This window comes from Perognathus longimembris, chromosome 5, assembly GCF_023159225.1.
Source record: "Perognathus longimembris pacificus isolate PPM17 chromosome 5, ASM2315922v1, whole genome shotgun sequence".
NCBI classification, from domain to species: Eukaryota; Metazoa; Chordata; class Mammalia; order Rodentia; family Heteromyidae; genus Perognathus; species Perognathus longimembris.
In genome coordinates, this window is record NC_063165.1 from 86,763,235 (window position 1) to 86,788,286 (window position 25,052).

The 25,052-nt window shown below is 44.5% G+C and overlaps 1 long non-coding RNA gene across 1 annotated transcript; it reads left to right on the top strand.

The window, feature by feature from the left end:
• The first annotated feature begins 1,487 nt into the window (after positions 1 to 1,487).
• Positions 1,488 to 20,981, top strand: LOC125351634. The gene is made up of 3 exons (XR_007210984.1): positions 1,488 to 1,561; positions 18,608 to 18,615; positions 20,971 to 20,981. It is a non-coding gene; the product is annotated as an uncharacterized LOC125351634 (long non-coding RNA).
• The last annotated feature ends 4,071 nt before the right edge of the window (positions 20,982 to 25,052 follow it).

The following is a 25,052-nucleotide window of genomic DNA, read 5'->3' on the forward strand; positions in this document are numbered from 1 at the left end:
TTTCTTGTTTGTACCAGTCCTGGAGCTTGAAATCAAGCTCTTACACTCTGAGTTGTTTTTTTTGGCGAAGGCTGGTGCTCTGCCCCTTACGCCACACATCTACTTCCTGTCTAAAGGGTATTTTCAAGTCAATTATTCCCTTTGCGTCCAAGAAATCTTCTTTTACTACTTGAAAAAATTAGCATGTTGATATAATAATATGCATATTTGCTTGTTTGTGTATAAACATAAATTTATATTTTTGAAAACATGGGGGTTTATTTTTTATTGTTTTACATTATTTGTACTGACTTCTACTTCATTTGGGTGTATACTGGTACGACAGCTTGCACTCAGGACCTCGTCCTCTTGAATTTTTATTCAGTGCTGACACTTTACCACAGGAACCGTGTCTCCAGTTCAAGATTTTTGCTCCTTAATCGGAGATAAGAGTCTCGTGGGTTTGCCTGCCTGTTGTTGTTTTTTAACTTTAATTCCCCAATCTTAGCCTCCTGAGTCACTAGGATTATAGGCATTAGCCACTGGTGCGTGACTGGACATAAGGATAATCAGAATGCACACATCAAACAGGACTTGGGACACCATCGGGGGATCCCCAAACAGATCTAAAACTGGAAATCATTCAGACTTGCTAAAACCATATCTGTGAGCTTAGCCCAAAGCTTCCAGGTCAGGAGACGTTGAATTTCCAACTTTTCCCATGTGAGGCTCATGTTTTTAGCTATTAGTGTTCGAGAATACATTGTGAGCTCTGGCCTGGTCCAGCTCTCGGGTGACGTAGATGAGAAACCCGCAGTTTCCCTACATTACCCGACACTGAACAGCGCGTGTGGTAGTCATTGTTTTGTCACTGTGACTCGATACATGGACAAAACCACCGAAAGGAGTAAAGGTTTATTTTGTCTCAGCAGTTTCAATCCAGTGTCAGCCGGGCTCATCCCTTTGGGCTTACGGTAAGGTAAAATGTCACAGTGGTGGTGTTCAAAGAGACTTTTTAAAAAGTCTATTGTATGTGGAGGAGCTAGGAAAAGAGCCTGGTACCCCACAGGTTTTCCCTTGTGATCGACTAATCACACGGCCATTTGTGGTTTTCCCTAAGCTGCGACCGGCTCACGTGTGCACGCTGACCAGAAGAACGGCGTACGCCTGTAATCCCGGCCATTCAGGAGGTTAGATATGAAGCAGTGTGGTTTGAAGTCAAGCCTCCGTGAGACCCCATTTCTAATGCATCAGGAGAATGCTGGACTGGAGGCGTGGCTCAGGTGTGGAAGCACCACTGAGTCCAAACTAGAGTGGACATAAATAAATACATACATGCAATCATAACTAACTAACCACCTACACACATAAAAACATAAGGTGGTGATTGTTTAGGTGAAGAAATTTACTTTAGCTTCTTTGTGTCCAACAATTTCCAGGAACAAAGCTGTTATCATTTTGTTTTATTTACCCTCAAAAATGTATGACAGTCCTGTGTGTGTGCGCACGTGTGTGTGTGTGTGTGTGTGTGCACGCCAATACTAGGCCTTGAACTCAGGAGTCTCACGCTCTCACTTGGCTCGTTGATTCTGGGCTGGCTCTATACCACTGAGTCACGGCTCCTCTCAGTGAGGAATCTCTTGCCCAAGTTGGCTTTGAACTGTGATCCTCGGATTTCAACCTCCTGAGCGGCCAAGGTTACTGGTGGGAGCCGCCCACGGCCCTCTAGATATCCTGTTTTAGAAAGGACTGTTTTTAAAAACGAGTAGTTTTACTTTACCTAAAGAGTAGTTTCCCGGTTCACAGAAAATGTGGCAGAAGACAGAAAGGTCTCCTGCACACTCTCTGATCTTCACCCCCAATCCCATTCCCCCTCCACCCACGCCCTCCCCCAAAGGGCTGCATTTGCCAGGGATATCGATGACCCCGTTGTGGAACTTCCTCATCACCCCAGCTCAGCTTACCAGAAGTACTCCTTCCTACACCCCGGGCTTTGACCCTGGGCCACGGCCACATCAAACTAAACGGCTTCACTCTCGTCGCCATGAAGTCCTTGGGTTCTCGTCTTCAACCCTAGCTGCTTTCGCTCGACTTGGAAATGGCTCCTCTTTCGTATCGTGGCCACACGCTCACCGTTTCCAGAATTCACAGTCACGATCAGACGATGCGTGTTCTCCAAAGCACTTCTTTCATGCTGTAATTTGTTTCTAAGTTTTCTCTCTTTCTTTTCCATCACTTGGTAGGTAATTTCTTTTATGTTAAATAATATTCCACAGCTTACCCACTTGGGTACTAACAGGTACCTTGGTTGGTTCTTGAGTTTTGGTCTTCTTGACTAGAGCTGTAACACACAGCTATAAGCTTGTATGGACCTCAGTTTTAACTCATGTGGGTAAATGCTGAGAATATATTTATTTTTGCTAAGGATAAAAGGCACAAAACTGCCCTCCACTATTTGGGGCCGTTTCACGGCCACTCGTAATGTTTGGCTGTTCTCGTTACTCTGTGTTCTCGCCAGCACTTGCTGTGATCCGTGCATCGGGAATTCAGAGCCGTTTCCACGGCATTTTGCTAATGACCCAGGATGTGCCATCTTTGTTCGGTTATTTCTCTGGTTTCTATACATTTTCTTTGTGAAGTTCTATACTGATCTTTTGCCCATTTCTAAGTCATAATATTGACTTCTTTCTTCTTGAGTTTTAGGAGATTTTTGTGCATTTTACTTAGTAGTGCTTTATCAGATATGCCTTTTTCTTTTTTCCTTTCTTAGTCAACATGTTGTTAGTAGGGCTTTAATTCAAGGAGTCTATTTAATTTAAACTTATGTTAAGTAGAGTACACAGGGGTTTCAGCTCAACATGTCAGTTTATGAGTACCACGAGTCTTGATTAATGTCCCCATCTCTCCCGCTGCCCGTAGTCTCCAGTGACACGGGTTGACTCTTCACATACGCACATTGACCGTTATGCCCATATTCACCCACCCTTCCCCTCTACCCTCAGCAGCACATAGTTACGCTTCTTGGCATTCATTTTGTTAAACTGGAAGTTAGTTGTTCAGAGGGGTGACACCACTGGAATTTTCTTCTGCAAACACCCTCATACTTTAGAGATATGTCTTCTGTAAATATTTTCTCCTGGCCTGTAACCAGCTTTTCTCATTCTCTTAATAATGATTTTTAAAAAGCATTATTTCTTGCTTAGGGTTTCATAAATCCAAGGTGTACTAGTTAGTACTGGTTCTACATCATGGAAATATACGAGTTATAAAAAAAATCTTTTCAACTGTCTTTTAGTTACTTAGAAAAGGAAGAGCATATGAGAACATTGAGTAATTTTATGACATGCGGCAGCTGTCTTAATGAAAAGTTGTAAAGAGCCACCCCCCCCCATGCACACATTTATTTGTTACCTAGTGCATACTCTGTATCAGAGACTTGGAATATGAAGTTACAGTGTCACGTGACAGGTGTTCGCAGTGTGGATAACATCTTGAGGAGAGGTGTCTCCTCAGAGAAGGTTGATCTAAGCACGCTTTGAAAGGGCACATGGGGTCCTGACAGATTCTGGGGGGCTTGGTAGATGGTCAGACGTAGGCTAAGATGCCATGGATTTCAAGACTAGAAGAAAAGTAGCCCGAAGACAAAACATCAGAAAGGCTTACATTTAGGGAGTCAAAGGAAGAAATCGAAATTAAAATAGGGGCTGGGAATGTGGCTTAGTGGCAGAGTGCTTGCCTAGCATGCAGGAAGCCCTGGGTTGTATTCCTCAGCACCACATACACAGAAAAGGCCGGAAGTGGTGCTGTGCTTCAGGTGTTGCTAGCCTTGAGCAAAAAGAAGCTCAGGGATAGTGCCCAGGCCCAGAGTTCAAGCCCCAGGACTGGTAAAAAGGAAAAAAAAAAAAAAAGAAACAGACAGGGCACCTTCAGAAACTAATCCCCAGAGCTAACTTTAAACATGGAACGAAATTACCTACTGGTTGCTGTTATAACCCAATAGATGTTAGCAGTGAACACCTAGCTCAGTATCCATTGCTCATCCTTTAAAAAAAAAAATCAACTCTTTAATGAGTCTGTTACAACAGATACTTTGGCTAAAGATCAGAGATTAATATAAATTCACAAGTTGTAATTTTTTTAAAAGTCACTTCTCTTCAACAAAGAAAACATGAATTAATGCATGCACATTAGCTTTAAGTGTGATAGACCAGAGAAACAATCGATTGTCCAGAATGCAAGTGTTAGGGGACAGGGACCATATGCTGAGTTAATAAATCCTAAAATTAATTAATTGGTACTTTTACTTCTAATCTTGCTCTTTGCTTCTGTAAAAACTTATCTACGTTCTGTTCTTTTCTCTTTGCATTTATTTCCATTGTAGCTCAGTTGACGTCTCTGCGCTTTTTTGGCAGCTTCTTTCTCTTTAGGGACCCATTTTCTCTGGCTCAGACATTTCTGCCTTTTTCCCTCTCCTGCGTACAACCTCCACCTAAATTTTCCAACTATATTGCAGCTAAAAGATCCCTTCTTTCCTGTGGGTAATTTGTTTCTTTGCAGTCTATTTTCTGCTCTGCAGTTTCCGTATTCCTTTTTGGAAGAAAGAGTCCTTATTAAATGTTCTTACCTCTCAACATATCTGAGCACAGTGATTTAGAGGTGTGTTGCAAAATTTTCTCAAATATGACTCTTTTTGTTTGAAAATAGTTTATATGCTCAGAATTGCTTCATGTGGAAACTCAAGTGGGAATTTAATTTACTATGTATTAATTAGCTAATTCTCACTTTCTACCTACACTTTTCTTGTTATTATGTACAGTTAGATACTAGAACTAAATATCCTTATCCATTCAAGTATTGTTTATTATTTAAAACAAGTGAAATTAGATTTTGAATTGGGCATCAGAAATGTCCATTCACAAACCATATACTTAAAAAATGAATATATACATACATACATATAAACTTCTAACACCATTGAGCCAAGGTAAGAAATATAAAGATATGAACATCAATCAATGAAATTGCAAACAAGAGAAGAAAAATCAATGGAATGGAAAGCTAGTTCTTTGGGAAAATATTAATAAAATTAGTAAATTTCTTACCTGACTGACAAGAAAAAGGGGGAAAGCACAATTTTCCAATATCAAAAATAAAGCAGAAGATATCACTACAAAGCCCGTAGACATAAAAAAAATAACAAGGAGATAGCAACTTTATGCTCATAAATTTGGCAATTCAGAAGAAATGGACTTAAAAATCCATACCGCCCAAACTTCCAAGAAGGAGCAAAACAGTTCACAGACAGAACTTTAAGCTCCTGAAAAAGAAATCCCAAAATACACATTGTTTCACTAGTGAATTCTACAAAACATTTAAAGAATTTCAACCAATTTTATACCGTCTCTTCCAGAAAATAAGAGGAAAGAATACTTATCTCACTTTATGAAGGTAATACTAACTTAATATTAAAATCAGACAATACAGGAAAAAATGATTATGTTGAACACTGACTGGCAGCTCATGCCTGTTATCCTGGCTACTCAGGAGGCTGAGATACGAGGAAAGCAGTTCAAAGCCAGCCCAGGCAAGAAAGTAAGTGAGACTCTTCTCGCCAATGAACCACCAAAAAAACTGAAAGTGGAACTGTGGTTTGTGCTAGCCTTGAGCACAAAAGCTCAGGCACCGTGCCCAGGCCCTGAGTTCAAGCCCCAAGACCAACACACACACCAAAAAAAATTGTCTGACATCTCTATGAACTTAAATTGAAAAAACTAACATTGCTAAGCACTTTGAATTTTTTAGGAACTATGACATTTTTTCACTGCTATGAAAAATCACAAAGCACAGCAAGTTGAACCCAGGAATGCATAAACGTAATTACATGCTCCTGTAGGTCGGATCTTGAATATTTCTGAACGCTCGCACAGTTCCAGCCTACGGGCTTCTCCTTCCTGACCACCAGGTACCAGGTTCTGATGCTACTGCACACCGCTCTACCATCCACTCTGCCATTACGACCGGAAACCTCGAACCTATGAACCGAAAGGAAGCTATTTCCACCTTAAGTTGCTCTACCACAGCAAAGAGCAGACTAATACAAGCGTCTATGGAATCGCGGTAGTATTTCTTAAATCTCCGTAAGAATGTCTAACTTTCTGAAATTAAAGTTTAATTTAAAATAATCCGTTTCAACCTTTCTTCTATTTCTTAGTTCAATATTAGAATGAGGGAGTCAACTTGTTTAAAATACTGTCTATTCATGTGTGAAATACAGTGATAAAATCCCTTCGAGCAATGAGCACATAAACTGCTAAGAACTGTCTGGCATGGGTGTAGGTGTCTGTAGGAAGTGGAAAACGGAGAGGGTGAAGGACGGTGAGTAGGATCAAAGTCCTTTGTGTACAGGTGTGAACTGGAACAATACCAGCCGTTGAGGTCATTTGGGGAAGGCTGTTGAGATGGTTTTGCCTTTTGATCAGTCCACCCTTCCACCATTCGCTCCCATCTTGCCTGTCCCCTCCCTCCAGACTTCCTTCCCCTTTCCTGTATCACATACACACCCTGAGCATTCTGACTCTATTGTCCCTATTCCCTTCGTTTCTCTTCACCCCTGCTTCTAGATTCTCTCCCCCATTCAAACTGGTTTCCGCTTCCGGATATTCAGTTTGTCAAATGGCTCGGTGGATCAAAGGTTTATTCCATGGAGTTTCACTTCTTTATATATTATAATTTAGTCAACTAAATCACATACATAAGCACTTGCTGTGTGTTCGTTCACATAGCAGGTCATATTTTGGGTCTAAAATCCAAATATAAGAGAAAACATCAGCCCTTTGTCTTATTGGTACATATTCCTTTTAAGAAAAATAAACATTAAGAACTTTAAGAGCAAAAAATATACTTAATCTACACATCTTACTACTTTCATTTACAATCAGTTAACTAGAGAATGATTTTATTTTGGTAAAATATAATGACACCACTAGGTGCTGCTGCTTCTTCATCTGCCATCCTAGCTACTCAGGAGGCTGAGATCTGAGGATCTTGATTGGAAGCCTGCACCGGAAACTCTGTGAGACTCTCATCTCCAACTAACTACCGGGGGGAAAAAAAGGCAGAAGTCGAGCTGCAGGACAGGTGGTAGAGAGCTTTGAGCAAAAGAGCTGGCGTGCACAAGCACACGTGGACATGTTCACGCGCGCGTGCGCGCGCACACACACACACAAAGTAACTGCGCCGTATTTCTGAGTTATACTTGTAAAGTGCGATGTGGTGGTAAGCATTGTTACGCCCCAAATAGAACAGAAATGTGAATTACATCTGCACACCTCCTATTTGATTTTGAACATCTCTAGGCATTAAAACGGTTGTCCTTGATCCTGACCATCCCCGATTTGATCGACAGCGACCTGATGTGAGCGGCGTGAGCGTCAGGACGCGAGGAGCTGCGCATCCGCTCTCTAACGCCCGAGCGTATCCTCGGGACAGACCCGTGGCCTCGGCACGTGTAAAAGATGTCAGCTTAATAAAGTGCCCTTCATCTAGCCGTGCGGGCCGCATTCCAGCCATCTGTGCAGAAAAGAGGCAGGCCATTTGCTCACACACACACGCACACGCACGTGCGCACGCGCACACGCACGCACCCCTATTCATTAGATGATAACAAAGTCTTCTAATCACAAGCCTGCGGGACTGAACTGAACTTCTCAGGGGCCGCGTCACCCGAGAGCCCGAGAACCCATCACTTCACACGGAAATTCAATCACCGCCGGCTCCACGGAGCTTCCCCCCCCCCCCGCCCCCGCCGCGGTGCGTGGCTTTCCATTAACCTCATAAACAAATTATCTAAACGCCACTCAAGAATCTTCTGAAAAGGAGGGGTGCACGTTTTCTCAAGAAATCAATTCCAAGAGGTACAGTCCCCAAAGAAAGCAATAGTTTATACGCTGATGTGAGGCGTCCCATGCCAGATAGCACTCAGAACCCCCGTCATGGTGAGGTCCAGTGCGCTCACCTGAATAAACTGGCCTCTTAGAAACATTACACCACAAGATCAGAATTTCCCTCCTTGGATAAGGCTTAATGTGGAAACATGGGAAGATTGTATTTCTTGGAATCGCTGTCGTTCCAAGTCTTTTAAAGTGCACATAGCTATTTGATGACTGTCAAGTATGATATTTTAAAGCATCGATTGCAAATTGTGAACTGCTCACACTGGACAAGCCGCTCTACACCCCGGGGCCTGGTAATTGCTATGAGATCAGCTTGATAACTTGTTATGCTGGTCTTTAAGGGTTTATTCCCCGCCCCCCGAAGTTTATGCTTGTGTTGCTGTCCAACTAAGAATTAAAATGTAGTCCAAAGCAATTGCAAGGCAACATAGGAGACTAAAGAATTGGAGGAAACTGATGGTTCTGACAGTATCTCCATTGCACTTTCCTAAGTGCTGACAGATTGTAATTGTGGGGGTGTCGCTTTTGGCAAGCGTGTTTATCCTGTACTTGCAGAAATATTTGGCTTGGCAAACGGGTTTTGGTCAGGTAGCCTCGCGGCCGGGCCGACGTCGCTGGGGTGGGGTCAGGACCAAGTGGCATCCAGGAGACGTGAACTGGGGTGGCGTCCGGACCGGGTGGCACCCAGGAGACGTGAACTGGGGTGGCGTCAGGACCGGGTGGCGTCCAGGAGACATAAACTGGGGTGGCGTCGGACCGGGTGGCGTCCAGGAGACGTGAACTGGGGTGGCGTCCGGACCGGGTGGCGTCCAGGAGGCGTGAACTGGGGTGGCGTCAGGACCAGGTGGCGTCCAGGAGACGTGAACTGGGGTGGCGTCCGGACCGGGTGGCGTCCAGGAGACATGAGTTCCCAGTCTCTCCATGGCCAGGCTTCTGGATGGGTCCACGCGGCCAAACGCAGGGAGCAGCGTCGATTGGGGGTGCCCTCCTGTCCCACCCGTGCCTGGCTGCGTCTGGACTTCCCGGTGCCGGGAGACGAGGCCGCAGCCCCCCGGAGACGCCACCGAGCGCCCGAGCTGACCGTGCTGACCCCTCAGCCTCCAGCTGCCTCGTGGCCCTTCCTCCTGGAGATGCGCGTGAAACCGGCTCATCGTCCCGCAGCCGTAGGCAGTGCGGGGGGGGGGGGGATAGAGAGAGGGTGCCCACACCCCTACTCCTGACCATCCATCCTCCTGGGCTCGTCCTTGGTCCACGCAGACAGCGAGTCCCCCGGTGGTTCTTGAGCGTCTGCTCACCGTCACTCACGGAGATTCAGACTCTGTCTACACCACGTGCACGATTCCGCCTGGCTCAGGGGTACCCGGCCCCGAGGGGGACACTGCTGTCACGCGACACCGCAGGGGTGCGATGGATGTGCCGCGAGGAACACCCTCCACGTGTGAACTTGAGCACCGGACCCCACAACTGCCATGGACACCCGAGAAGGCTGCCGAGCAGCCGAGACCGCCGCAACAGGACCCGGGTGACAGTCACGAAAACGTCTTGCCATCTCCTTGGAACGGCGAGTTTTTCTTATGCCGAAAACACTCTTGGCCTCTCGATTATAGGCCGGCATTTAGGGAGACACACTCCTGATAGAATTTTCCAGATTTCTTGGCTCATGGTAAAGAAAATCCCTTCACCAGGTGCATTGCCCGCTTCAAAGGCATTTGCTTCTCAACTGCCAAGTTTCTTATCCACGACTGGGGCAGGTTTGTGGGTCGTGTCTCTGGGAACCGTGTTTCATGGTGATTTCTACAGAGCCCGGCACTCAGTCGCCAAGGCACAGAAGGCCAAGGATGCTCACTGCCGTCATCCCTCTTGGCCTCTGGTCTCAGGACCCTTTGTGTATGGAGGGCCGAGGGCAGGACGGTCCTAGGACTGCACGGTGAAACGCGAATGCACAGTGCCCAGGCCCTGGGTTCAAGCCCCCCAAACCAGCCGAGAGAGAGAGAGAGAGAGAGAGAGAGAGAGAGAGAGAGAGAGAGAGAGAGAGAGAGAGAGGAGACTTAAAGGAAAAGACCGGCTTTTGCAGCAGTCACCGAGCTCCGCTGGGCTCCCAGTCGGGCTGGGAGGAGGCAGGGCCCAGCTGCTTCTCATTTGCCCCTGAGTGCCTGCTTTGTAGGTGTCACGTGATTCCGAACACCAAACAGGCCGTTCTGGAACTTGGCTCTTTGACATGTAAAATATCTCAAATCAGATACATACTAGCTCAGTACTTTAATTCTCATCTTTTTAGTTAAAATATAAAGTCGGGAGGGGCTCCGGAGGGGGCGAAGGGGGTCCAAAGTTTTCATCTCCATTTTGATACCAGTCTTGCTTCGGGACGTTTCTTCCTGGTTGCTCTGGCTTCCCAGTGCCTAGGCGGTTTCACGTGTGAGAAACAAAGACGAAAAGCGCTCCTAAACATTTTGCTAGGAAGAAAAACTAATTTCCTATATAAAACCCCAATGTCTAAAGCCTATTTTTCCACCCAATTTGTCAATATGTGTGTGTGTGTGTGTGTGAGTCGATTTCCCGTGTGTGTAACAGGGCTTGAACTCAGGGACTCTGGCTCTCCCTGAGCTTCTCCTTGAAGCTGGCTCCCTCCCTCCGCCTTCGGCTCTGTGCTGGTTGGTTTGTCTTCGCTGGACTTTCCTGCCTAGGCTGGCTTCAAACCGCCATCCTTAGGACACAGATTCCTGAGTAGCTAGGATTACAGGCATGCGCCACGGAACCCATGCCTTAACAATGTTTTAAAAGAACGCAGACATTTAACTAAAACTCCTTTTAAACATACCTAAATCAGCCCTGTTCAATTTTTTGGGCGCAGGACTAGCTCGAGCTTCTCATGTTGAAATGAATGAATGGGAGCAAGGACTAATGGGAGACTAGACTTTCCGCTGGCCACTCTCCGTCCAGGACCGTTCAATCCCCTTTATTCTAGGCAAGCTCTTCCAGTGGCCAGGCCAGAAAATCACATCTGCCCATCTGGATAGGAAAGGCAGAAGAATACGTATCTGCAGAAACTTAGTTGAAATGCGGGGCCTGGAGCTAGCTTCAAATTGCCAGCCTTCCGGAGCCACTTGGTCACACAAACTTGATCCATATCCTGGTCCCAGTGTCCCCCCACCATCTTCCAGCTTCCTGGGTGCATCCCCTCCCCCACTCGTCTCCTTCCCGGAATCCCTGGGGCTAACTCCAAGCACACTCTCCTCTCCTCCTGCACCCGCCCAAGGCGCTGCCATTGCGCCCCTCCGGGTGTGCCTCTCACTCACCCAGTGGGGTCGTTCACACCTGCAACCCAGCTACCAGCAGGGCTTGGAAGGCAGGAGGCTTGGAGTACAGGTCAGCTCAGGCAACAGTTAGCAAGACTCTTAACTCAAAGCCAACGGCTGGGAATTTGGCTTAAGCAGGATGGGGCTGATTCGAGGACCCGAATCCAAGCCTCAGCACCCAAACACAAACAAAACAGACACACAAATAGGATTTTATCTTGCATATTTAACAAAAAAAAAAAAGGAGAAAGGCTGATATGCATAATAGAAATGTACCAGAGGCACTGAGGCTAAAAAGGGGTAATTACATCACGGACCGGGGAGCATGTTTTAGACCTGATTGGGGGAAAGGATGGTGTTCAACTCACACAGCCAAACAGTTCCAGATTCTTAGGGTGTTCTCTTAAAAAAAAAGAGAAAGAAAAAAGTAACTTCAAGGGAATGTTCCTTTTTTCCTAAACCATTGCTAAAAAAAAAATAGTATTTTTTAATGATTAATTATTTTGGCCGTCCTGGGATTTGAACTTGTAGGCTTCTTTTGCTCAAGGATAGCACTCTACTACTTGAGCCACAGCGCCACTTCTGGCTTTCTTGGTGATTTCCTGGAGGTAGGAGTCTCCTGGACATGACTGCTCGGTCTGGCTTTGAACCGTGATCCTCAGATCTCAGCCTCCTGAGGGGCTAGGGTGACAGGCCTGGGCCAGCAGCACCTGGCTGTATTATTTCAATGGCGAATAATTTATAAATTCTGAGTGTGTGTTTGTACGTGTATCCATGCATGCATATGGGTTTTTGAGTGCGCACGCCAGTAGTCGGCCTTGAAACTGGTGCTTCATGCGCTTCACTGGCTTGCTCACTCAAGACTGACACGCTATCACTAGAGCCACACTTCTACTTGCAGCTTTTTGCTAGTTAGAGCTAACTCTCCATCTCAGGGAGTTTTCTGTCCCAGCCGGCTTCTCGCGACAGTGCTCACGTCTCAGCCTCCTGAGTAGCGAGGACTTCCCATTCCCATTCCGGGTTCAGCCTTTCCTGGGCCGAGAGCCGGGGGAAGACAGCTGTAGAGAAACCGGTTTCCCTTATCTATCCATTGTCAGCCAGTTGTGTACGCTATTGACCCGAGAATCTCCTTACTGACGGAAGCCCTTCTTACGTTGCCAATTAGCTTGTCCCTAATGCCCTGTGGCCAAGAGTAAGAACCCCTGATGAGGGGTTACAACTGCAGCCTCATTTTTGCTATTTTCCTTGAGATGAGAAAATTTCCCATCGTGTATAATTTGTCTCTCTTCAGTGCAGTTGGTGACTACATATTTAATTAAGTGGTGGAAAGTAAATAAATTTTCTTTTGGTACCTGATTTATGGAAGGATTGCACTCAAAATCAGTCATCACTTATTCTTCAATCTTTCAAATACCCACTTCACTGAATATAAAATACACTAATGTACCTATAAATTCTATTTATGTGTTAACTGAAGCTGAATAAATTGAACAAAGATCTCAACCTCTGGAAAAATTAGAATGCACTGTGATTAGACAGATGCACATCACAATGAATAGAGAGCCAGGAAAACCGAGTCTTAGTCTGGGGTGCGAGTCACCTATTCCAAACTAAAAAACATAAATAAATAAATAAATGAAAGGACATAAATGAAATGAGAGGGCTTGGCCACAGAATTTTCAACAGAATGTAGAAAAAAACATACCTTCCTAGGTATTTATTTAAGGATATTTTTAATTTATTGCAATCTGTGAAATGAACTTTTATTTATATTTACAATATGTACAGTTGTAGCAGATGACCTGCCAACTAGGGCCTTAGGTTAACCTTTTCTTCCTTATTACATTTTTTCCCTATTATCTTAGTTAGAAATTAGTTCACATGATAGAGTTTCATTAGCTGCTAGAAATACATATTGCTGAAAGAAACTGTAATTGTTAGATAGGGCATCTGAAGGCATCCGAAGCCATGAAACTGAGCTGAAGAGACAAGCGAGAAAAGTGGTTATTAATTCCGTTGAAGCAATGCTTGGAGGTGTGTGTGTGTGTGTGTGTGTGTGTGTGTGTGTGTGTGTGTCTGTGTCTGTGTCTGTCTGTGTCTATACCAGGACTTGAACTCAGGGTCTGAGTGCTGTCCCTTAGCATTTTTTGCTGGCAGCTGACATTCTACTGCTGGAGCCCTACTTCCACTTATGAATTTTTGCTGGTTAGAGTTTCACAAAATTTCCTATCCAGACTGGCTTTGAACTTCCAGCGGCAGATATCCACCTCCTGAGTAGGTAGGATTTACAGGCACGAGCCCTAGGGCCCAGCTTTTGGGTCCTGAGGTGACCCGGAATGTGTGTCTTCTGAGCTTCGTAGAACACCGTATGGTGGACCTGCAAATGAAGTCCCAGAGAAACAAGTCCAGAGCACACCTCATCACTCGCGTGCTCGACTGCAGACTCCACAGTGACACAGTGAGACAGAAAGGTGAATAAAAGCAACCGCGGACAAGATCTTTCCCAGCCGCTCTCTTCCCTGCTGTGGGAATGCAGGTGTCAAAATGGCAGGGAGCGGGGCCTACATGGGTGAGGTGCGGAGCTACCTCTACAGTGCTTTGAGGGCTTTCTCAGCACACCTCTGCCCCTAGTGCTCAGAAACGTCAGCATAGCATTCATTTCCTTTGCGTAAAGAAAATCCTGCCTAGAGTCAAGAGGCGGCTCTGAGCTGTGCGGTCTCGCGAGGAAGGTGCTGCTGGATCATGCCGCCTTCATCTGCTTCATACCACATCCTACCAGGATCCGGGGGGAGTAGGACAAGCATCAGGTCTAGTTTGTTGCCAAGTGTTGGGTGGAATCAGAAAAGCCTGAGAGCTAGGAACAAAGCTAATAAAGAAGTTCCTAGGTAGCCCACGAGGATGTGGGGGTTTTGGAGGCAAAGGAAATTAGGGACATAAAGTTTGTCTCCCCACAAAGTTGCATATCACCCCTTGCCTTGATTTATGGAAGACTCCTGCTTTGGTAGAAGACGTTTGTAACTCAGAAACGCAGAAACACAGAAGTCGGGCTGGCGCGGGCTTCCGACTCTGTCCTGAATTCTACGTGAGCAGGAAGGACTCTGTCATGAGTTTGCTGTCCTTGTCAACACAGATGAGACTTGCTGTTTTCATTGGTTAATGTGTCTTGGCCAGGTAATCTACCACAATTGGAGATGCTGATATAAGATGGTCTCGTTATTTTCTTACTTTCAATAGGATTAAAGAAAACAAGAAGACAAAAAGGAAAGTTACCGGCACATCTGTACCTGTGGACCAACAGGGTGCTGCAGGTCAAAGCAGCTTAGCCATGCTGTCAGCCATAACAAAGCCAGGGCACAAACAAGTAAGACCCGTGACAGATTACCCCAGGAGGAGACTGTTTCCCAGGGTGTTTTGTTTTGTTTTGCCTGAGGAAGGTAGAGGAGAACATTAAGGGTAATTGTTTCAGACTTCAATAACTTTAAGTGTCATATTTCATCACTATCTCCCAAAGAAGGGTTCGTATAATCACTAGGTTGAATAATAATACCAAAGCAAGTAGATAAGGAAGAACTGAACCGGTCTAGAATTCTGAAAGCTCACTCGGCAAGAGATTCCAAGAAGGTGAAATAAACGATTCCTGTCCACAGGGCTGATTAAGGAGCAGCCATTGTATTGTCAGCTCTGCCAGGCCTCACACGCCTGGACAGAATTCAGAACCAGAGATGCTTGTAAGCCTCCTGATGTAGACAAATGAACCACCGACCTCTGCCTGACGGTGAAGAACGGGCTTGCTAACTGTCTCCCCGGTTCATTGACAGCAGCTGACAACGCAAAGGGCAGAGATGCAGGGGGAGAGGAGACTTGGCGGCCGACGCCCCACAAGGCCAGGCCGTCCTAAACACGAGGGACAGTGTGTGTGTGACGGCGAGACGCCAATCCTGGGTCCAGCCAGACAGAGATGATGGTTCTCAGGTCCCCTCAAGCCAGGTGTCCCCAAACTCAGTTCACCACGGGCCTTGGACAAGATGCAGATCTCCGTGGGCCCCGGTCCTGACGAGTAGTTCCTAGTTTGTGATTAGGAAACTGCTGCGACAGGAAGACAAGTAATCATTTACAAGTGGGGGGTGGGGGCGGGGGGGCTATATGAACAGGTCAAGAGGGCTGGAGACATAGCTAACGGGAATACTTGCATAGCATATGAAATACTCCGACTTCAATCCCCAGCACGGCGTGGGAGGGGGTGGCAGGTGGGAAAAGGTATCAAAATATCATTGGGTCTGATAACAAAAACAAAAGAAAAGTAAAAACATAGAGAAAAGTTACGTGCCTACTAATACACTGAATACTGGTCAGCTCCCACGTGAAGCGAGGTGGCTCTTGCGGAGGTCCCACACGGTCCGGGGGCTGAACTCAAGTCCCGGGAACAGTCCCCAAGGCTAGCTACGGCTCCACTTCTGGCTTAAAAAAAATAGTTTATTGGAGATAAGAGTCTGATGGACTTTCCAGGATTCTCAGATCTCAGCCTTCTGCATAGGTAGGATCACAGGTGTGAGACTCATCAGTCTCATCATGAGACTCCAACCTCCCATGAACCACTGAAGGAAAATCAGAAAGTGGGGCTGTGGCTCAAGTGGGAGAGTGCTACCCTTGAACACAAAAGCTCAGAGACCGTGCCCAGGCTCTGAGTTCAAGCTCCAGGACCAGCACTTGCATGCACACACACATACACACACACACACGCACACACACACACAGAGAGAAGAAAATGATGAAATAGGAAAAAGTAAAGAAACAAGATACAAAAGCAAAGAGAGCTATGTTCAAAACTTCTCAGTTTCATTTAGAGATTCTTTGTATCATCAATAGTTAATTTTCTCGCTGTTACTTAGTTTGTGTTCAATTCTAAAAGACAAATGTAAGTCAACGTTTTCTCTTCAGGAGGGGCGTGTGTGTGTGTGTGTGTGTGTGTGTGTGTGTGTGTGTGTGTGTGTGACCTGGGTGACTAACTGCTAACACATTGATAGAAAGAAAAAGAAATAATATTATGTGTAACTTCCATCCTGGAAAGCCTTTATTCCTTCCTTCCTTCCTCTTTTGTTCTACAGTTTTCTTTGTGCCCAGAGATCATGTATTAGTCGTGAATCACTGTGAGCACAATAGGCAGAAACCCATCTCGAAAAAAAGATAGGGGTGGAAATGTTGTGATCATGTATGTAAGAAATCCAGGTGCTTAAATGTTTTCAAGATTTTCTGTCTTTTTCCCCCCTTTTCTTAGTGCTACTTTTCTCTTTTAGTTCTGTACCATTCTGTCTTCTCAGCACAACAAAGATGCAAACTCCACCTGCCCTAGACCTTCATCATCTTAGGAGCTAACCAGTCTAAGAATAAGAAAAGGTACGTGCATTTCCATGGTGGCCCCCAGGCTCCCATCAACGGAATGGGCTCCCTGCATGAAGCAGACAGGTCAGGGGGCCACCAATGAGATCTGACGGAAAGGAAGGACAAAGCTACGCCAGGAATGGCTGCAAGTGAGCGTGGATCCACGTAGGCCCGGTTCTATACAGCATGGTCCCATCTTCTCCCTGGCTTGTAAGGCACAGTACCTTGGGTCTCCTGGAGTCTCCTGTCGGGATCAGAAGCTCTCTCTCTTATTTACAAACTCTCCCTTTCGCTGATTTGTCTCAAGAGGAAATTTAATAAAATGAAAATTTCTGATTTTGAGAATTGCTCCTTTGATTACAGAGGAAGAAAACACACTGTTTCCATGGGATTTTTGAGTCTTGAGTTGGCAAGTGATTGCGTAAAAGTAATTTATGTTCATTTTCCCCGAGCCGGCAGGCCTTTAGAGAGCAGGTGTTCCGGATACTGAGATGAGCAAAGCTTTACAGCTAACTGGAGGAAGAGCCGAGGACTCAGGACTCATGTGCCAAGTGCTAAAGCCAGAGGGAAACTATTCCAGAACGAACTTTCCTGTGACCATTTCACAGCAGGAGAAGCCAGAGGATTAGGAAAACAGTTAGTGTGCAGTCTGGTCACTCTGAAGCCTGACAGTATTAGTGCGTTTGCTAAAGGCATGCATGCACACAGAGCTTTCCCAGGGATTTTCCTTCAGCCAAGTATTGAAGATATGATAGTTTTTTTTGACTTCAGCTCACAATAAAAACCATCAACATCTGGGAGCTGGAAGCATAGTCAAGTGAGCACCTGCTTAACTGGGCCCTGAATTCAAACCCAGTACTGCCAAAAAAAAAAAAATGAACAGCATACTTAACATCTGCTTCATAGTCTGTTTGAAGTGAGGCAATTTTTAGGAAGTTTGAGCAACTGGACAGTGGATGCTTAATCCACTGACTGTAACTTCTTAATCGTCTGGCCAGTGCTGTGGCTCAGGCCTGTAGTGTAGCTACTCAGAAGGCCGAGATCCGGAGACTGCCATTTGAAGTTAGCCAGGCAGGAAAGTGTGAGAGACTTTAATCTCCACTCCACCACCACCAACTCAGAAGTGGAACTGTGGCTTACGTTGGTTGAGTGCCAGTCTTGAGTCAAACAGCTGAGGGACAGCACTCAGTCCCTGTGTTCAAACCCTAGGACTGGCACAAAAGCAAAAATTAAAAAAAAACAAAAATGCCTTTTTTTTTTTTTCTGATTGTTTTGAAAGTTGGGGGGATGGGAAGAGAGAAAGAAGAGATGAGAGAGAAGGAGGCCGAGAACAGACTCCACCAGCCACTAAGTACAAGGGTAAAACAGTGTCTTGTGGTGAGTTTGAATACTTCCAGACCCTTCTTTGGGAACATTCACTTATAGAACGCACCGGTAATTTCCTTCTGACATGTATCAATGAGTTTTCTAATATCACTTACCCGCCACATCCATCGATTACCCTGTCCACACACCTGCAGCCGATTACACACCTGCTTTTTCCCTTTGGCATCGGCAGCGCCATCCATCTTGGGAAGTGGTCTTGGATGGATGGTTAGAGAGTAGATATGATAGGGACGGTTTTTCACTTCTTTTACAACAGAGCTGTCAAGTGGAATGGGTGATTTTTTTAAGGGCGACTGGACTTTACAAAAACTGAAAATAAGGCTATAATTAAATTCGAATATTTCAGTGAATTAATATGTCAGGACATATACGATGGTTTTTCCATCCTGTTTCCTCAAATCTATACCAAATTTTTGCATCCTTTGCCCCTAGTTGATATAGCAATTGAAAACGATTCCCCAAACACCATAGACTGTAGAAAATGTGGAAAGTTAATGAGGAGAATCACTTTAAATTTCTAGGCCATAATTCTTCCATTAAATTCCATATTAGAAAACATTTATTTGCAAAGCACCTAACCAGGTATTTATGATTTTCACTTGACTTGCTCCCAAGTTTATTTTGTGTTGCAGTGTCAACTCTCCTAAGTTTTGAGACTACTAGTCTCCTCTGTACCCGTGGCCGCACATTTATGATTTTACTTCTTGGCTTCACTCTGTACCAAGGAGGTGCAGCTATGAGATCATCTATGAGAGCGTCTCCTTTTTGTAAAGCCGTGCTTTCTAGGAGTGAGAAATAAGCAGCTTCATGGGTGGTGCAGAAGCTTTGCAAATAGTTGATTGTGCAAGGTTTCCACTCACATTTTCTGTATCTATAGTGAATGGTGGCAGAGTTGTCTGCTGCTTTGGGTTTTAGACGTGTGCTGCCAGTCCAAGGGGTCGATTACATGTGCTGCTCTCTTAAGTGTCTTAACTCTCTGAGAGCTGCCCGGAACGCTTGTCTTCTGCGTGTTGATGGATGGATGGATGGATGGATGTGCAGACATCCAAGCTCTTCCCCCTCCTCCAGTGTTCCGTTTTTCACTATTCGCATTGTTGGCTTCTCACTCTGAACACCAAAGGCCTTCTTTTACCGCCCAGCTTTGCATTAGAGCATCCTTGTTCTACCAAGCACCTGCTTCTAGCCTTCTAACTCTTAGCAGTACTGGGATATATCTGTTACCTCTGCCGTGGCCGACTGGTATGTCTGTGCTGTTTACATGGCTATATCCTAGATCGTGAATGTAGCACCAAGGCCATAGAAGGATCTCAGAAATACTGACTGAATAAATAAATAAGGAAGTACTTGGTATTTCCCCAAGAACTGTATTTTTCCACTTATACCACATTAATTGCAAAGATATCAGAATCATATTACATTAATTCAACCCTAGAGTTAAAAATGCAAATGATATTCATCTCCTTAAAGATGGTCCACTTTTTAAAAACTACTTCCTCTTCCTCTGCTCTTGAATTGCTGGTCAAATCATCACCAGAGGCAAGGGGAAAATATTACATTCTGCTGACAAACTGAAGTTAAGTATCAAATAAGAGAATCTCAATTTTATGTATCTTAAGTTGCCAGAGAACTCATAGCAACTTGTAAACATGAACCAAAAGGTTCTCCAAATAATATTTCCCATGATCTAAGTGATTATAATGAAAGTAGAATTGTAGGCAACTATGTACATACTACAGAAAGGGCCAAGATGTAGTATCATTGTTATATTGTTATTATATAGTACTGGTATAAAGAACACAGACATTTGTTTCCATTCAACGCCATGACACAAGCAGGGTAAAGGACCCTTGCAAACAGCTCGTGGCCCCAGTACTTGTCCACATTACTGGGAGATTCAGAAACTAACATTTCATCACATTTAATAACCTTGAAGACGTGGAAAGCAAAGCTGAGGTTGGAACCTAGGAACTTTGACTCAGCTCAATGTACTTAGCCTCTAAACAGCAAAGCCATCTTGAACTCTGAATTTAAAAGCCTTTATTGGAGCTGGGCGCCAGGGACTCACACCTGTAATCCTCGCTACTCGGATGGCTGAGATCTGAGGATCATTGTTCAAAGCCAGGGCAGGCAGAAAAGTCCATGAGAATCTTATGTCTAATTCACTACCAATAAAAAGGCGGGAAGTGGAGGTGAGGCGGGGGTGTTAGAGCACTGGCCTTGAGTGGAAAAGCTAAGGAACAGTGCCCAGGCTCTCAGTTCAACGCCTAATACCAGTGCAGGCACAGGCATACACACCCACACCCACACCCCCCCCCCCACACACACACACAAGATCAGGGGCTCCACTGGCTCACACCTGTAATCCTACCTACCCTGGGAAGCTGAGATCTGAGGAAAGACTCTGATCTCCAACTCACCCCATAAAGCCAGAAGTGGAAGTGTGGCTGAAGTAGAGAGAAACCCCTCATGGATAGCACCCAGGCCCGAGTTCAAGCATCAAGACCCCCATACACACACACACAAATGTCCATCAACAATTGCAGAAACCTCTATTTCTATTAATCAACTTTTTTAAATTCCCATGATTTACTTGAAATTAAAAAAAATGGCTATGGCTTTTTTTCATCTAGCTCACCATGTTTTCTTCTAAAGAGACTCCGTGTTTTCAGGCAGGGATTGGATACTAAAATTTATAAATCTGGAGAAGAAAGTAAAACTCAGAGGCTAGTGATATTCAAGAAGGCTCAAAACCGTTTTTTTCATTTCAGAGCTAGTCTTTCTTCCTCAATACTATTTGGAAGTTGGACTTTCCTTCGGTTTGCAACAGTAGAAATGATGATTACTTAAGCACTCCATTTTCTGGCATTTCTCTGCTGCTGCCAAGAGCCATCTCTAGTGCCTTTGCATGACTAGTTCAAGAAAGTTTCTATTCCGTTAACCCACTAAAAGCTACTTAAAGAGAAAGCCAGAGACCAAAGCCACTCAAAGCATTAATCCCCTCGGGATCTAGCCCCCCTCCCTCCCCCCGCCCTTTGATCCAAGAGCATCATGTATAAACCTACCCATTATTTCCGTGGGCATGCAATTAGTCTCATGGTTTAATAGGTGAGAAAAGGAGTGAACTATATAAAGACAACGGAGAGTCAGAATCCAACGAAAACGGGTATCTATCCCAGTATTATGCCAAGGAAAAATATAATCAAAATTAAGAAAGGAGATTTCGTGGTTGCTTATGAAAGCAGATACAATTAAGCTCCCTGCTTAGTTCAAATTGTAATCAGTGCAGTGCGTTCTCGTGGGTTTTGCAGTCTGCAGCCATGAAAGCTTCACGTGAGTGTGGTAAGGCTGACCTGCGTTCCTTCTCATGCACTTAACCACGCTTGGATAATGGGCATTCTGAGAAAGAAAGGGTGGGGGAGAGGAGCAAAGGAGGAAGGGAGGGGAGAAAGAGGGAGGGAGACTACTAACTGATTCATTTCAAATATCAAAACCTCTGGTTTGAGATTTAACCTGCGTTTACGCACACATGCAAACTCTAGTGTCTAAAACCGCACGGTGATCTGTACTTACAGAATATGAATTTTGTGAGACTTTCCAACCCTAAAGTTTCCAGTCTTAGATGCATTTTCTCCTTCCCTCTCCCCCCCTCTCCCTACCCCCTGCTGAAAATGGAAATCCCCAGTCCAGTCAGATGGTTGGACTTCATGCACACTGGGCTGAAGTCAGGGGCTCATTCTGGGAGGGAATTTACAGGCATCCCTTCCGTTGAGTCTTTCTGTGTGTCTCTCCCTCTCCTCTTCCTTTCCTCCTCTTTCTTTGGCTCTCTTCAGTGCAATACCTTCAATGTCTATCTCGCAGCTTATGAAGCCATCCTAGGCCTGCATCCTACAAAATCTTTATCAGTCCTATTGGCCCAAGTTGGAAATCACTGAAATCAGCAGGCAAATTACTCACAGGGAAGTACAGAATATGTTACCAATCCCACAATGCAGCCAGAGGATCTGTCTGAGTACTTAGCAGTTCATGTGCTTTTAACTACACATTATGAGAAGAAATATAGCAACCGTTTTAAAGCATTTTGTATTTCCATTCATTCCTAATTTGTATATCCTCATGTAGGAGAGCTACTGATTTTACCAACAGACGGAAATTAGGAAAAAGCTGAATATGAACACAGGGAGACACTTTGAAAGGTCTTAAACAGTTCTCAGTTATGGTTATTGAGCACTACTTATTCCACTTAGAGAAAATGTTAGCTGTAAAAGTTTTCTTAGAAATAGTGCTCTTGATAATGGCCACTCTAGCTGGGATGAGGTAGAATCCCAACGTTGTTTTGATCTGCACTTCTTTTAGAGACAGAGTTGTTGTCAAGAAAACTAATAACAACAGGTGCCTGGAGGGATGTGGCACAAAGGGAACCCTACTACACTGTTGGAGGGAGCAACCTTGTTCAACCACCCTGGAAAGCAGTGTGGAGGTTCCTCAAAAGGCTAAACATAGAGCTCCCTTATGGCCCAGCAACCCCACTTCTGGACATTTATCCAAAGGACCGCAAACAAGACCATACTAAAGCTACCAGCACAACCATGTTCATTGCAGCATTATTTACCATAGAATATGAAACCCACCCAGATGCCCTTAAGTAGGTGAATGGATCAAGAAAATGTGATATATATATATATATATAGTGGATATATTATATATATATACACACATATATATATATATAGTGGAATTCCATGCTTCCATCAGAAAGAATGCAATTGCCCTACTCCTAAGGAAATGGGAAGACTTGGAAAAAAAATCATATTATAAAGTGAAGTGAGCCAGACTCAAAGAGACATAGATTCCATGGTTTTCCTCATTGATAATAATTAGTAAATGTTTAGGATAGTCCTAGCAGAGGATCACAATAGTTCAATAGCTATGTACAGATGATCATATAAGATGATGCTTAGCGAAATCAACTCCAAGATAGGGAAGCAAGAGTTGTTTTTTAAAAAATTGTTGTTGTTATTTTTAATGTACTATGTGAAGTTTTTCTTTCCTATGGTTTATCCCCTGTTGTTACTGTATTTGATTTTGGTACCCTGGGTATTGTATACACATTTATTTGAATTAGGGAAGGGAAGGGGCACATCAAAATGGTAGGACAAAGCATAAAGGGCAACTCAATGCAATAGTGATACTCATAAGACAATATGTTGGAAATTAACTGAGGGGGGGTAGCTGGGGGTAGGGAAGTGGGAGAAAAATGAGGGAGGGGGTAACAAGTATGACAAGAAATGTACTCACTACCTTATGTATGTAACTGTAACCCCTCTGTACATTATCTTGACAATAAAGTTAAATTTTAAAAAAGTTTTCTTAGAAATTACTATTTTAGGTTCAACCACACTATCTCTGTATCTTATCTGAGGACATCGGAAACCGTGTATACTGGTATTAGAACTAGGAAATTGAAAGGGAATACCAAAATTGAGAGATACAGGCTAAAAAAGACAAACGACTACAAATGCAATACTTGCAAAACTGTTTGGGGTAAATGAACTGAACAACTCATGGTCGGGGGAAGGGAAAGGGGGAGGGGAGGGGAATGAGGGAGGAGGTAACAAACAGTACAAGAAATGTATCCAATGCCTAATGTATGAAACTGTAACCTCTCTGTACATCAGTTTGACAATGAAAATTAAAAAAAATAAAGACAGATAAAGCTTCTTTAAATCAGTAAAAAAATAAATAAGAAATAACTATTTTAAGCTTAAAAGGTAAATTCATGACAGGACTACACATGGCAATTAAAGTAGACAAGGAGTCAGTAAGAAAAAGGATGACTACAAAGACACAGAACAGACAAGTAACTGATCTTACTCAGATTCCTGTAATCGGAGAAACACTCTTGAGTCGGAATACTAGAATGCTTCCGTGGGTTGACTTTTGCCTTATACCTTTTAAGAGAGAAGCAGACAAGTTACAGACGGGCTTTGAAACTGGCACAAAAAGTGAGATGAATCTGTCAGGGAAACAGGAAAAGTGTATCTCTCCGCCTTCCAAGTTTTCGAGGGACAGACAATTGTGACCTCAGCTAATCTTTCACGAGGAGGAGGTTTGACAGTCTGTGTTCCCCTGTCAGCACATTTGGCACAGAGAGAAAGGTCTCTGATCAGCCTGGCCTAGGTAAAGCTAGCGGCGCCCTGAGGATCCTTGGGCAAGGGTGTCCCTGTGGTGAGCCACTTCCTGGAACTCACAAAGGCATGGGAGGGGAGATTTCTCTAGAAGATCAAGGCTCATGTGGATTCCAACACTGTCAATGACAATCTGACTCAGACCAGAAATATCAATAAGGAGGCAAGGCTCGGCGGTGTGTGCAAAGGGAAGCTAGTCAACGAAACCTCACCACAAGTCACCTTGAGAGGCAAAAGCCTTTCCAGAAAAACTACTGAGGAAGAAAACAACCTGTTAGAAACGACGTTTGGCTGGGTGCCACGACATAAACCTGTAATCACAACTACTCAGAAGGCATAGCTAGGAGGGGCAGGGTCTGACTTTGGGGCAAAAATTAGGAGACTCTGGCCAAAAAATAACTAAAATAAAAAACGGTAGGGAGCATGGCGGAAGTGGTAGAGCACCTGCCTAACAAGTAAGCACAAGGTCCTGAGTTCAAACTCCAGCATCTCACACACACACGCACGCACGCACACACACACACACACACGTTGGTGAAACCCCTCAAAAGAGATGTTAATTGAACTTCAGGTAGCTTCAAAAATATTACCTTTAAATCCAAACTGGAGGCCTACAGATGAAGCTTCTGACATTTGGCAGAGTCTCTCTGAAGGCCAAGCTTAAGAGTCAACTCACGTGAATTTAGGGCTATGGGAAACTCTGAGCGATTAAATCTAACTACATAATGCTGCCTGAATAAGCTTAAAATCCCTTGCTTCTCCTTGTGTTTCAGCAGATGTGCTGCAATCCCTACTGGCAATTTATTAGGGAGATGAGAGCAAGGAAAGGGTCAGAACCTCCAAATCAAATTGTCTTTTATAGATATTCTCTGTTA